This window comes from Lissotriton vulgaris, chromosome 7 (genome assembly GCF_964263255.1).
Source record: "Lissotriton vulgaris chromosome 7, aLisVul1.2, whole genome shotgun sequence".
Taxonomy (NCBI): Eukaryota; Metazoa; Chordata; class Amphibia; order Caudata; family Salamandridae; genus Lissotriton; species Lissotriton vulgaris.
Window position 1 is genome coordinate 1,324,055,644 of NC_141695.1, and position 15,302 is coordinate 1,324,070,945.

The 15,302-nt window shown below is 45.3% G+C and overlaps 1 protein-coding gene across 1 annotated transcript in view; it reads left to right on the top strand.

Annotated features, from left to right (window-relative positions):
* The window catches only part of LOC147703605 (serine protease 33-like), a 145,155-nt gene that overhangs the window by 12,871 nt on the left and 116,982 nt on the right, over nucleotides 1-15,302 (top strand). The gene's annotated exons all lie outside the window — the stretch shown is intronic.

Genomic DNA, 15,302 nt, shown 5'->3' on the forward strand with positions numbered 1-15,302 from the left:
ATCCTAACGCTCTAATCTATACCTTGCAGTTTGCATGCAGCTCTTTACTGACGGGTATTAGCTCACTGTTCTATATTAGGATTTAAACGTATACACTGCAAGTAACAAAAGGATCTCTCTGACAAATGCACTGACCTATTTATATTAACCCTTCCTACTTTGAGTCAAAAGTTCCACTAGACAAAACTACGATCTCACTCCAGGAAGAACTTTAATCAGTTATAATGACACTTTAATTGTTGTATGAAAATTGCTGGAGGCAAAGAACGCGGAAGCAGGTACTTTTTAAACTGCAATACGCTTGCAAACACAGCACCCCCGAAGTCGGCACCTGGTCGGCACCCGGTACAGTGGCACCGGTCTCACCGTTATAGAGCCAGCCCATTGGAAGAGGCTTAAGACTGCCTCACAGAAGGTAGAATGTCTCAAAACTGAAAATACCTACTATCTCTTTTGAGCCAATGGTCATGGTATTTTTTCCCCAATGCATGGTTGTGCTAACACCCCTTTTAAATCCTGTGTGTCCTTCTGATAGGACAGGCTTTTTAGCTGCAGATTGTAGAATGAATACAGTTGAAGGTGGAGGCCACCAAAACCCTTCGTTTTGGCCCAAAAACATATTTATATTCGTCAGACTTTGACCCAGAATACGAGCGAGAAAAGCAACCAAGGCGGAAATAAAGAGAGGGCGAAAAACAGTGACAAAGAGAGAAAGCAAGATAGAAAAAGAACTTGGAAGAGTGAATAAAGGGGCAGGGAGAGTTTATCATTGGAAGAAAAGTTCATGAGGTGAAATCAAGACGATACAGCCTTTGTAATCTTAAACCACAACATTCAGCATTAGCACTATGGGGCTTCTGAGAAATTGTGAGCCAGAACGTATTTATGTAGTTATTTATTTATTTACAAATTAACATTGCCTGTATAGAATTGTTCTTCAATAGATATCAACACTGGAGTTATTTTCCACCAAGTAGTTCAAAGTGGCATTTTAGACCAGAGCTTGAGTTCTCAGTGATGTTACTTGGAACCACAAGGTGGAACGTCTCCTTTATTGATGCATACCTATGGACAATTTTCATGTTTTCTCTAGACTGCCTGAGGGGTGTGAGCCTGGACACTTTAAGACACCTAGGCAAACACTCTGGATTTTTGTTACCCTATCCAAGACTTGTTTGAGTAATGGTTTCCATTTGTATATTGTGGACATACATTTCCAATTGCAAGTGTAAAATATGAAACCGCTGGCCTCCATCCCAGCCAGAGTGGCAGGCCTCTGCTGGAGTATGCTTATGTGGTGGGAGAATTACTTTCCCCTTGTTTCGTCAACCCCACAGGAGCTTATCGGCATGATGTGGCCTGGTGGGCATTGTGCCAGAGCTCAGTAGGCCACTGGACAGACGCCTGCATAATGTGCCACATACTTTACTTTCAGAGGATGGTGGGATGGCCACACAGATGACACTGCCATCCAATACGGCCTGCAGAAGCCCATGTGACCCCCCTCCCCCCGAGGTAGCTACTGATTATGACCCCGCTGTTGGGTCTAGCAGCCTTGGCCTCTGTGAGTGGCTGGCCCACACCCGGTGAAAACTAATTCAAATGGCACTTGTAAGCGCACACCTACTCTATAGAGTATCCTGGCACTACAGGTTCAACTAGCACTGATCTCGCAAGAGATGAGCAAAAGATTTAAAGGTGCAGTGAAATAGCCATGTTTAAAGGCACCAGCATCCTTAGTAGAACAAAGGTAAAAGAGAACAGCATTCTAGCCTGTGGCAGCCAACCCAGAGAAAGAGGTGCCCTTTCCATCTCTCCCTCTTAAGCCCCACTGCCAGCTCCGCAAGAGCAGAACGTAAAGTTCTAGATGGGTGACAGTGAGAAAGCCTCTTCGTTAGATAGTTGGGGCCTAGGCCATAGAAAGCTTTATGGGCTAACACCAGTCCCTTGAACTTTACTCTTTCCTAAATAGGTGCAACTCCTTGAGATGGGCCTGAACAGAGGTGTTCTTCTGGATGCTAAGCAGGAGCTGAGCAGCATCGTTATACATCAGCTGAAGTCTCTCGAGTTGGTACAGAGGGAGCCCCCAGTACAGTGAATTGGCATAGTCTATCAGGGATGTTATGAGGGCATGGACTTCCATCTTCTGACAAGGAGCCAGGAGCAGGAACACAAACTTCCACAGAAACTGAAGAAAGCCTAAACCAGTCCCAACTACACTCTCCACCTATAGCTTGAAGGAAAAGTTGTCATCAATCTTCACTGAACTTGCTTGTTGGTTACACCTGCAGTAAGTGGCATGTGCAGGAGCGGCTCATCCTGAAACTCCTAGGGGAGTCTTGAGAGTGAAACTGCGGATACCTGGGAACTGTCTTATTTTCCGCAATGCTGTGCACCTGGTAGTGGGTGCCCCTTCTCCCCACCTCCTGTTCTGGACAACACCACAACTGACTGCTCTGATGAGCACAGTCCCACTGCAGTCAAAAGTTTGAGGGTGCCTCCCTGCCTCTACTGTTGTGTCCATTATTGCCCCCCCCCCCCACTCATGACTTCCATCCGTCCCTGGAGAGACAACCGGCTGGTGTGCTAATACAGTGTGGAGCTTGCCAAGTGGAGGGCTTCTGGACCTACTTCTGTTGGTGTTGCACCATGCTGGGCAAGCTGAGCTTGACTAAATGTCCTGTACCCTTTAGGAATCTCATTGGACTTGGCACAGCAGGAGCCTTGATGCATGAGCTGCAGGTGCGGCTAGGCATGGTGGTGTGTCTGCAAGCAAGTCTGAGCACATCTGTCTTGCCCTGTCTTTGTGCTGAGGCCTCACAGGTTGATCTTCTTGCCACAATAGGAAAGCCCTGGTCTGTGACCCAGATAACTAGAACCGTGGGACGACCTCCTGCCCCTCCATCTGTAGCAGTGGACAACTCAGAAAAGCTGGACTCTATCCTAGCTAGCATTTAACATTCTAAGATGATAATTGAGATTGATGCTGTTGATTTAGGGCTGCCTCGAGGTGACCATAGGAACATCTCTGACAGGGACAACCGAATGGAGTTCACCACTGTGAAGTTTAGCCCGGAGTTGGCAGAGATGTGGTGGCTGATCACGGACTTGCAGAACCAGGTGACCTACCTGAAGGGGTGAATGGAAGGCGTGAAGGGTATGTCCCACAGAAACAATATACACATTCAGCGACTGGCAGAGAATGCGGGTGGTCTGGAAGCTGTGTCTTACCTTGAGACTTGGAATACAAGTTTTATGCAATCGGACTAATTATCCTCCTTTTTACCCATTGAAAGAGCATATAGGGTCCTGGCGAGCAGGCCTACCCTCCCTGGATTTGATCCCTGCCTACTCTGAGCCAGAATGCTGCATTACAGGGAGCAGGTTGAGGCGCTGAGAGAGGCTTGATGGCAATCCCTGATATAAATCAACAGTGCGTACATCATGCTTTTCCCGGATCACAACATCGCAGTGCAGTACCAGTGTGCTTCCTTACCATGGTCCAATGTAAACTACACAATCTGCCCCCCCTGCTCCCTCTAATTCCCAGCCAGACTTTAAAATGTTTTTATGTCAAAAGGTCACACTTTTTTGATGCTCAAACTGCTGCCTGGGAATGGGAACAGATTAGGACTCTAGTTGCCCTCCATCCCTAAATACGCAAGCTGTGCCATTGGACTGGCACAAGTGCGGATGGACTGTTGGTGCCGGTGTGATGTCTTTGGAGGCTTAGATGGATGACAATCAGAGGTCAGCGCTAGAGGAATCATCAACCTTCTATGGCCCAGGATCATTACACACAGCCTAATCTCGAGACTCTCCCAGCGACACTGGATCCTCCTTCTCTCACACCTCTGTTGGGGATCACCTGCCCTTCCTATTGTAACTCCTCAGACTTCTGTTGACTCTAGGGCAACCCCCAACCCCTTTCCTTGGCTCACATCGGGGCTCAACTGTGTTTCCTCCCTCTTTTGCTCATCGTGTGGTTGGACCGAGGCAGCCTCCATTGGAGCCCAGTAGACACTAACTGTGGCTCTTCAGCCTGCCCTGGAAATCTACACCTCCCTGGACTAATGACACTTCACTTATGTATCTTCCCTGGCACCATGTTGCTTACTCATTGTTAATAGTTTGAATGGTGGGCCAGTTGCTCTCTGATTTGCTACCCATATTCATGTTTGTCACCCCCCTGCAGGCTGTGGTTGATATCTCACTCTATCAAATTGTGACTAGCACAATTTATTTTTACAGCACGTCTTCCTACCCTTGCTCATACAACATTATCTTGTATTTCTTGCACTGTGCCAATGCTGCTTAGCAATTACAGCTTTTTCACCTAGAGCATGAAACCTATAAAAATGACCAGAAAATGCTACGCAGTATTCTCTTATCTAAGAGGCAGGGGGACTCACACTGTGCTCGTACAGGAGTCCCATTTCACTGAATCTGAGCTTGATCAGATCCAGAGGCACTGGCATGGCCAACTGTTCTCCACGAACTACTCCGCATTTGCCCAAAGTTGCCTGATGTGGATTAGGCTGCGGGTCCCTTTTCAGCGACACATCATCTTAGATGGGGAGGGCTGTTTTTGCTGTTTGAACACAGCCCAGGTGGCCAACGGTAGTTTTGGTAGCATATGTGCTCCTAACTCTGAGCAGGCTTCCTTCTTTGATCATCTTTCTTGGGTTCTGACCTGATGGTCTGGGATCCCTTGGATAATCGGGGGTGATTGACTGCATGCTAGACTGATCCTTTACTTCTCTGCCCAGACTCTGACTGCAGAGCACAACAAATACCTCACACATTGGCTTCATGGGTTAGTCATTGGAGGACAACGTTCGCAGGCACCACCTGGATGACCAGATATATTCTTTTTACTACCTCCCCCGCAACAATCTATAACCATGGCTAGATAGAATACTTTGCTTCTGCTCCCTTAGCTCCTCATTGTCTCTGGCTGATTACCTGTGTCAGATCACAACACTCTGCTGGCAGCTACCAACTGGCGGACCTCTCACTCTCCTGTGCCTACCAGGCATCATCAACCCTCTTAATTAGAAGATCAGGCATTTCGGACTACTCTTCGTGAACAGATCTCATCTTAGTTTGTGTTCAACAATCATACTGCTTCATCTCGAGCTATTAAATGGGACTCTTTTAAACTGATGATTACGGGCACTGTATCAGCACTGTTGTCTGCACCCACGGGGTACTAGAGAAACAGTGAGGAGACCTGCTTTTACTAGGGATCCAGGCTCTTCTAAATGATTTCAGCCTAGAGGCACTTCTGACAGCTCAAACAGAACATGTCACCTTAATGGACCGGCTCCACTCCATCAATTATGCTTTGCGTGTCATACACAACCATATTGAGATGGACAAGCCTAGTGCCGTCCTTGCCTGAATGGTAAGATGAGACCAATCCTTACCTACTACGCCTGCACTTTGCTGAATCATGACACATCTGCTGATACCCAAGCGGACATTCAAGTGACCTTCACTGATCATTAAGCAAAGCTTTATGGCCTTATTGGAATGCTCCTGACGAGGCTATTACAGCCTTCTTCTGAGATCTTGCTCTGTCCCACATCACACCAGACCAGTGACAGGAACTTGCTCTCCCTATCTCAGTAGGGGAGATTAAGGATCCCTTGCCACTAACAAAAACCCAGGCCCTGTTGGCCTCCCGGTCAAATATTATTAGACTTTCTACGATCTTATCTTTAACCATCTGGGGCATTTTTATAATGCAGCAGTAAGAAAATATCATTTACCCATGTCGCTTTGGGAACCTACACTAATATCCATAACTAAACTGGGTAGAGAATCATGTGACATTTCTTAATATCTTAATTTCGACCATTAACGATACTTAATACTGACTACAAGATCCATACTAATATTCTGGCTGAATAATTTTTCCCCCTGATCCCAAAGCTAGTGTGCCCTGATCAGAATGGATTTGTGCCAGGCAGAAATACATCCTTAAATATTCACAGGCTTTTCAGGAATGTGGAGGCAGCTCCACGACCGTGGCCCTGATCAGCCTGCCTTGTTCTGAACTAAGAATAGGCCTTTGATTATCTGAACTGAGTCAATATTTCCTCCTATTTGCATGCTACTTCCTGGGAGATCACACAATTGTTATTATTCGGCTCCTGTATAATACGCTGGCAGTGTGAGCTAGGACAGAGAAAAATACCTTGGCTGCCATGCAGGTGTGTAAGGGCACAAACAGGGTTGTCTGCTAGCCCCCGCTTTATTCACGTTAGTGTTAGAGCCAGTTAAGAATTTGTGCAGGGTTTGAGCGGAATTGGGGATACTGCTTGCGGACACGATTCGTGTTGTTACTTTATTAGCAGATGACATACTGCTTTATATCAAAGATGCAAGATGGACCATTCTGATATACCATTACCCTCACATATGTTGCAGAGATCTCTCGACTATGCATCAGTTAGTGACAGTCCTGTCTCTCCCCCCACACTTAATGCAGAGAACCACAGTGTGGATGTGGGCGGTTGCCACTGCCAGGGCAGCTGCGGATGTTCAGATACTTTGAGATGTGTCCACCATGTAGTATGACCTTCGTCAATCTCTACTAAAATGTAGGGTGTTCCTTGAAACCCAAAGTCAAGGGGTGGTATTACTGATGGGAAGGGGGGAATTGAAGGAACCCCTGTAGTCACTCTTGCCACAAGGTGCGTCCCTCGTAGTTCTCCTTGAAACCGGCCTCGCATCTTCCCCGCTGGTCAGATATTGACGAAGGTCTTCCTATATGGTGGACTCATCTCAGTCCCAAGAGAGTAGATAGGAGCCCTTATCTTGTCCTGATGAATGCCATGGGCCATCTGGGCCGACACGGCTGAAACATGTTGGAATGTTTCAGTTCCATAAGCAAGTGTAAATATGAATTGAGCAATGTTGAGGTACTTGAGAAGGCCTGAGGAAAGGGACCGAGATTCAGGGGCCAATAGCTGACCCTAAAAGGCTATGTGTTTCTGTTAACTTGGACTGGCTGGACACTAGACCCAACGAATGTTGAAAATGAACGTACATGGGCCATAATGCCTTGTTACTAGAAAATCTTGATTTGTGATGCAGGTTGTCTGTTAAAAATTACTTATTTCTAAGTTTCCCATTGTTTTCAAAAACATTTTTTTTAATGAAAGGTTGTATGGAGCCCCAATTTTTCTGGCTTTTTCTCTCAAGCTATAGTACATAAATCTAAGTCTCATAAGTTTTAGATAAGCTTCAGTTTTATTTCTCTGAGACTCTAGAGAATATTTGTAATCCTCGTATCAGGAGTTCTACTCTTAGTCCAGATCGAATTGATGAATTCTTTCAGTCTCTTTCAGACTCGTACCTGTGCACCCCCACCCCTTCCCCCAGACATCAAGACTTTCTTGTCCACCACTTTCCCCAATATAGCACTGGTTAGAGAGAGTAAGAAAGAATCTATCGCCACATCATTCTACGCTACCTCTGCATCCCAACTACCTACAACTTACCTCTGGATTACACAGCTGTCGTGTGGAGGGGGTCTCCCAGGGATGTTCTGCCCCTTTGTCCTTTTAACGGCCCGTTTTAGTCAGGGTTGGTCCCTGGTGAGTATTTAGGCAAAGAAACCTGGGCTGACTCAATGACCCTCCCTAAAAACAGGCTCCACCCTCTTTATCACTATGATTTTCTCACTGAATGTGAACAGTACTTTGTGAACAAAAATCTGTAAGGAAACGGCTGCGTCCCCCTTGTTGACGGTAGTGCCCCCTTCTTCTGCACATTGGTCTGCTGTAGGTTCACGAAAGTGGGTCTGCTCTCAAACCCACTTTAGTCTACCTCTCTCCAGCCTGTGGGATCTGACATTGCTTGGCATGTTCCCAAGGGTCTCTAGATATTTACCTGACCCTCGGACACCTCGGCATCATATCCAGACATGCCAGCCCTTCCGATTGAGGTGTGAGACTACCGATTTCAAGGCTACTCTCCCGCCTCCAGATTCCTGCAAGCAAAAACCCGATTCCTCGGGGGTTTCAGCTGACAGGGCTTGGTATTTATTGTGTAATGTGTTAATTCTTCCAGCAATAATCAGAGTGGCGATGCAGGGGCTCTAGAATAGGTGAAAAACAAACAAAGCGTCATTAACAAGGGAATGGTCTTTTAAAGACCTGTGAAGTTCTGGGGAGGGGAGAGGTGGGGGGGGGGGGTAGGGGCGGCTGTGTGTTTGCCCGGGAAGCTGTTTCAGCCCGGGCTGCCACACAGGGGGGTGGGGAGGAAGGGGTAGAGGAGGTGGGGGGGCAATCATTGCCAGCAACCTGCCAGGCCAGTGCAATACACTTGCATCACCATCTCTCTGCCTGCCATTATGCTCCATGCTTCTGAAAGGTAAGAAAAAAAGTGCATTTCCATTTTAAATGTCCGATCCTGCAGTGGCACACTTCCAAAGCCGCCCATACATGCCAGTAACCCGATTCAAGGCCACATTCTCCCGATTATTTGTTTTTTAATCTCCCACTTTGCTCTTCTGAAATGTTGGCATGTATGCATATGCATATCCCTTCTACTACAACACCAGCCACGTGGCCTGCTGTCCTGATGGCATGGGAACAAGGAAATTGGAAGAGGCTATGGAGGCTTATTGCTACCGGTATTGCTACATGCTTTATGAACCTGGAGGATAACCCGTCACTGGTCCGTGTGCTGATTTAAGGCGGACTCCTCTTTATTTTTCCATAGCAGGCGACTGCTAGAATAGTCTTTCTTCCTTGTTTATGATGCACCGGGGCATAGTGCTAATGGTTACAGCGTTACTGATTTAGTGAGAGCAATCATGTAGCGTGTTGATAACAAGTATCTGTCGACTACAAATACAGCCCGAGGCTTTCAGCGTCCGCAGAGTTTAGTTGCACTTTGCTTTCCAAGAAAACGTGACCGCAGATGCCAAGCGTGAGGCTTTTGAAATCGCATTCATCTGCATTCAGTGCGCCCAAAGGTGCACCAACGCCTGGCGTGCTTGAATCCATGCCAGCGCCAGTGTCCCGTGCTTTACATTCCAAACACGCGTGACTCAGCCCTGAAAGGGAAGCGGTTTCACGGCATTCTATTCCACTGTTCTGGTTTCTCTATTCGAATAGTTCAGCGCTGAGGAGATAATGAAACCCTAATTTTAGCCACGTATACTGTTTCACTCCGTGAACTAATTATGTTCATGAGAAATGTGAATCATGTCTGACAGTCTGAGATATCTCCCTCGCCCTGTCAATAGCCACACCTCGAAGTATTCACTTTGTTTCACGAACCTGTGCGTCTCAAAAAATCAAATGGTATAGGATGGTGACATATTTCTCTTTGCATCTATGAACATGAGAAGATGCCGACAATGTTGTTCGTCATCTCTCGGTCCATGAAAAATGTTGTTCCCTGTGTTCCTGCTGCACACTCCACCGCTGCGGTCTAATTGACGTCTCGAAGATTGTATGTGTCCAAGCTCATCTCCAGGGCGTCCTTGGTCGTCTTATAGGCGTCCAGTTGATATTCTTTTAACTGTTGTACTCTGACCTACAAACGTTTGATCTTTCCTTTGGCTTCCTTTTTATGGGGGTGGCAGTGGTGGTTATTGTTCCACTCACCAGCCCTTGTCCTATGCAGACTCCAGGAAATCTGATTGACGTTTATACTTTTGTAAAGTGATATTTTTATCATGCAAAGTGCTGCATTTTTTGCTCATAATCGGGCAAAGACCTCTGTGTAGAAATGATAGTATGCTGCAACGGTATATTTTCTAACTCTTATGTGCATCATTATTTTTAGGTCTAGCCTGTATGCGCATGCGCTAGCTCGTGTACTCGCTTGCGAGACCTTTGTGTGCAAATAATGTTCTGTTATGTTAACAGAGTTTATAACGGTCATAGCTATTCAAAGAGTGTCACGACGCGAGCCCAAGAGGAGTAAAGCAGAGAGAAGAAAGGCAAAAAGAGAGGAGAACATATCAGTTGAGAAGGAACGTTTTCAGTTTCTTTCTAAATTGGATAGAATACTGCAGGCTGCGTAGGTCAAAGTGGAGAGAGTTCCAGGCCTCAGCGGGGGGGGGGGGGGGGGGGGGTTATAGACCGGACAACAGCCGCCTTTCCTTTTCAGGTGGAATCTGGGTGTAATTGCCCTTTGCATATTAGAGGAGCGCGGGGACCTACAGGGGACTTAGAACTGAAAGCGCTTTTTAAGATAGATAGGGATATAATCATAATGGGCCGGCAACCGGCCTATTGCTTACTGTCATTACTCGTCTTTGATGCCTTCTAACTGGCAGCGCTGCTATGCCTCATTTCCTTTTAATTTCTGTGGTGCATGGACAAAGCACAGAGGCGGCAGGCATGTACAGAGGGTGGTAGGGTGGGGGGATAACAAAAACCAAATATTAACCTCATAGATCCTATTAAACATTCCTCCCCAGTGCTGCGCTGTCCATTTGAACTAGTGCTGAATGGACGTCCAATGGTCGTGCGCAGCACTGGGGAGGTAGTGCTGCCGTCGGCCAATGCACCGAGGCAGCACTTAAGGGGTTAATGATCTTGCCATCCTTTCTTGCAGTGTAACGTCCTCCTCCCTCAGGTGTCTTCTCGAAGCTCTGGACCAGGAAACAGCACTATCCAATCCTGTTGCTGCTTTCAAAGCATGAGCAAAAACAACAGTTGATGGACAGAATGCAGAACAATGTCATTCATTCCCCCCCGTAAAGAGATCCGGGCCTAAATCCATCGTTTTTTTGCTCACCATGCCATTCCAGTTTGAACCCAGCCATTTGCAAATCAGCCTTGACCCTGTGCCTCATGGGAACAGTCCAGCCCGAACTGCCAAGCCGGATCCTCGCTGGACTGGAAACAAGCATCCTTGGACCGGTTTCGGGGTTTCACCCCTCTTCAGCTTGATTCCAATGGCATGGAGAGCCCAGGACCCACGTCTGGGTATACCCATCCCACTTAGGGTGACAAATGCAAAAACAACAGTTGATGGACAGAATGCAGAACAATGTCATACATTCACCCCAGTCCAGGGAAGACGTGGCTTGGCAGTTCGGGCTGGACTGTTCCCATGAGGCACAGAGTCAGACCGATTTGCATTTGGCCATGTCTGAACTGGGGAGGCGGAGTGACCTAAAGAATGACGGATTAAACCCAGATCAGTTGAATGGGGGTGAGTGCTTGCAATGTTCAACACTCCGTCCATCATCCCTTTTGGTTTTGCTTTGTTCGCCCTAAGTTTGCAGGGTATGCCCAGAATGGGGTCCCCTGCTCACTTTGCCACTGGATTCAAGATAGCCTGGCTGATGAGGGTTATGAACCCGAAACCGCTCCCAGGATACTTTTTTCCCGTCCAGGGAAGACATGGCTTGGCAGTGTGGGATGGACTGTTCCCATGAGGCACAGGGTCAGACTGATTTGCATATGGCCATGTCTGAACTGGGGTGGCGGAGTGAGTTAAAGAATGATGATGGATTAAACCCAGATCAGTTGACTGGGGGTGAGTGCTTGCAATGTTCAACTCTCCGTCCATCAACCCCTTTAGATTTGCTTCGCAGCATGAGAGCAACATTTGGTTTGGAGGGAGTGGCCTCACTCAGCGTTCTCAAGAACACTGGAGGCCTGTCCCTTCTCTAACCTAGCTGGCTAAGAGATTTAAAATGCACATGTCTGGTTGGTCGTCCCAAGATGGCCCACCACAAAAGACATGCTAATTTTAAAGCGCACCTATTTAAACAGGGGGTACCCAAAGTAACCCTTTGGCATCTGGGTCAATACACAACATTTTAAACAAAAAATAAGGCCTTGGGATAAATTGCCACACCTTAGTAGGTTGAAGAGTTACTTAAATTAACTCTTCCTCACAATACTAATCTCTAGACAAAATTTTACTATTTAAAAAGAATCAATAGCCAAAGGTTATTCCAAACAACTTGCAGATACTCTTGATAGCAAAGAACTTATCTGTATTTATTGTTACTTTTTTCCTTTCCCACTTTTCACGTTTTAATAAAGACACAAAAAAGAAGAAAGACTGTTACTCTCACTTACACATCTGTAAAAACATTTACATCACATAGACTTATATATACACAATATTTACACAACACCACAAACAAGTACGTTATTTACTTTTTGTTTCTTATTGCCCTACTATTTAATCAGGATGCTCTTTAACAACCTTCCATACCGAGCATTCCTTGCACAAAAGATCACCCTATCTGTAGAGTATTTGAGGCTATAAACTTCTGCCTATATTGTTCCAACAATACTCCCAACTTATTTCATATGATTTTAGATTCATGGGTGTCTTCAATTATTCTGTAGACGCGTTTCAGCCCATCAACTTTCAGGCCTCATCAGGATTCGGGCAGCAGAGTAACCACTTTTTTCACAAAATCACCTATGGAAATCCATCCGGGTAACAAAAAATGTCAATTCTTTTTCGTTTTCCTAGTTCTTAAATTACATTCATTTCCGTCTTCATTACCCACCAGACAATTATTTTATATGGGAATAAGGTTAAAAAAAGTCAGACGTCTCCTCCGCACTCTTTCGATCCCCTGTCTCAACGCATCAATCGCGTGCATGTTGGCAGGGTATGCCCAGAAGGGGGTCCCTTGCTCACTTTGCTACTGGATTCAAGATAGGCTGGTTGATGAGGGTTATGAACCCGAAACCGGTCCCAGGATGCTTGTTCCAGTCCAGGGAAGACATGGCTTGGCAGTGTGGGCTGGACTGTTCCCATGAGGCACAGGGTCAGACTGATTTGCATATGGCCATGTCTGAACTGGGGTGGGGGAGTGAGTTAAAGAATGATGATGGATTAAACCCAGATCAGTTGACTGAGGGTGAGTGCTTGCAATGTTCAACTCTCTGTCCATCATCCCCTTTGGTTTTTCTTCACAGCATGAGAGCAGTGTTTAGTTTGAAGGGAGTGGCCTTACTTAGCGTTCTCAAGAACACTGGAGGCCTGTCCCTTTTCTAACCTAGCTGGCTAAGAGATTTAAAATGCACGTCTGGCTAGTCATCCCAAGATGGCCCACCACAAAAGACATGCTCAAACCTAGCCCTGAACCCTAAAAATACCCCTGTACCCCAAAACCTAAACCTAGCCCTAACCCTAAAAATGCCCCTGTACCCCAAAATCCAAACCTAGCCCTGAACCCTAAAAATACCCTTGTACCGCAAAACCCAAACCTAGCCCTGAACCCTAAAAATACCCCGTTACCCCAAACCTAGCCCTGAACCCTAAAAATACCCCGGTACCCCAAACCTAGCCCACCGATTGGTTCAATCGAGGACATTAGAATGTTACGATCCTGATGAGAACCCTACAAACAGTTGGGTTTGAAACGCGTCGACCTTGTGTGTCCCGCGTCAAACAAATCATTTAACATGATTGTTTTGTTGATTTAATGATCTTGGTGTTAGATATGTGAAATAGTGATTAGTTTGAAGCATCTCTACATCGCTTTAAGAGTACATATGATCTATTGTGTTGTTTGACTTTGGGATTAAGATTATTGACCACCAGTTCATGGGCCATCCAAAAGTTTCTTTGACCCGCTCTGCAGTGTTGTTTGGATGGTGTGAGTGTGTGGTATTAGTGTCTGGCCAAATTTGTATGAGGTATGTTTGAGGGTGTGCATTGATGGTGTGCTGGTTTCTTGTATGATGTAATGTAGTTCTTTGTATATAGCCTTTCCCTCTGTATTGTATTCATTATTGATACACATGTATAAAAAGCTTTATTGTTAAAGTGATTTCTAAACCAGTTGTCAAATAAACCAACTGATTGTATAGTATAAACGTGGACCTATATGTTTTATTCGTAGGGTCTGTCTAATAAACAGGTTTTGGATTTTTTGCTCAGTATTGGCAATTGTTACGTTTTTTAGTTATATGGACTCAGCCTTACTGAGTTGAGTCAAGGCCCTGTGGTGTTTCTTGAAGTCTCCAGCAGTAGCATACGTCATCTCTCAACTCTACAATAAATTTCTTCGGCAACCCAATACTATCGGTCATTCAGGCAAGATGTCTGGAATGGCATTCCCAGGGAATCTTGCCTCTGTGATATACAGCCTACAATTCAACTTAACCAGGCACATCTTTTACTTACCTACTTCTATGAGGCATTCACACATCAAACTAGAATTCAATCTGCAGTAGCCTTCATTAAAACCTATTCTTCATTATTTAGTTAGTTGCTATAGAATTCGGTATTGTGGGGATAGGTTTTTAAATCTCTTCTCTCTCTTGCCCTTTCACCGAGACAAAGTTTCGTGCACTCTCTGACTACATGACAATTCATTGAGCACGCCACAATCTTAATCCCTCTGGAACTCCTTGACAACTGAGGATAATTTCAAATCTGTAGCCAAGAAGCAATTTCGATTTTTTCATTTTTTTTTTCAAGAGACCTTGAAGACCACAGAACCAAAAAATAGTCAGAAATATGACGAAGGGTTTCCCTAACCTCTCCTCCAAGCTATCTTTTCGCGAGTAAATCAAAAGCAATTGGACATTATTTTATTTGCATGCACTTTTTATGCATTCTGTTAGGGCAATTCAGACACGCCTGCAACTTATGCGATTCCAAACAAGAACCGCTCATTGATGTACTAAGAGTTATTCCTATTCTTTTAAAAAGGAAGACGAAAATGACTTTGTCTCTCTTAATTTCAAAAGGCTGCCACCAAGTGAAAGAGGCTTTGCAGTTTGCAGTGATTTATGAGCATTTTTAAATGTCATTTAATTTTCATGAATGTTGCGCGCACCTTTTGGGAACTAATATTGAGAGTCTATTTAGTTAGCTGTTTTAATAGGATTGAATCCTTGCACATTGATTGCTTTTCCCCAAAAATTAAATATGGTCTCCTTAGATTTGAGTCCACTAAATGGTTTTAGGTTTTGAAAAAATATTGTTTGATTTTCATTGACAATACATTGATTGTTTGCTCTGGCCATCACTGTCTGTTGCACCTGTTTGGCGTCCGTGCTCCTTTTTGACTGCTTCATGGACCAGTCAGTGTTGCAAGTGTTAACGATTGTGGCATCGATTGTTTACTTTTGCACCCCATAGTTGCTATTAAAACTGTAATTGACTGTTTTTCTTATTAAATATTTTTTGGGGTGATTTTGCTGCACTGCTGCTTACAGTAATGACTGTTGCAGACATTCATGATTGCTGAAGCCATTACATTTTTTTACTTTCATCCAATGACTTGTCAATTCCTGCCTTCTAATCCGAACAAGGTTTTTAAGGTTGTGTTCAAAGCGCAT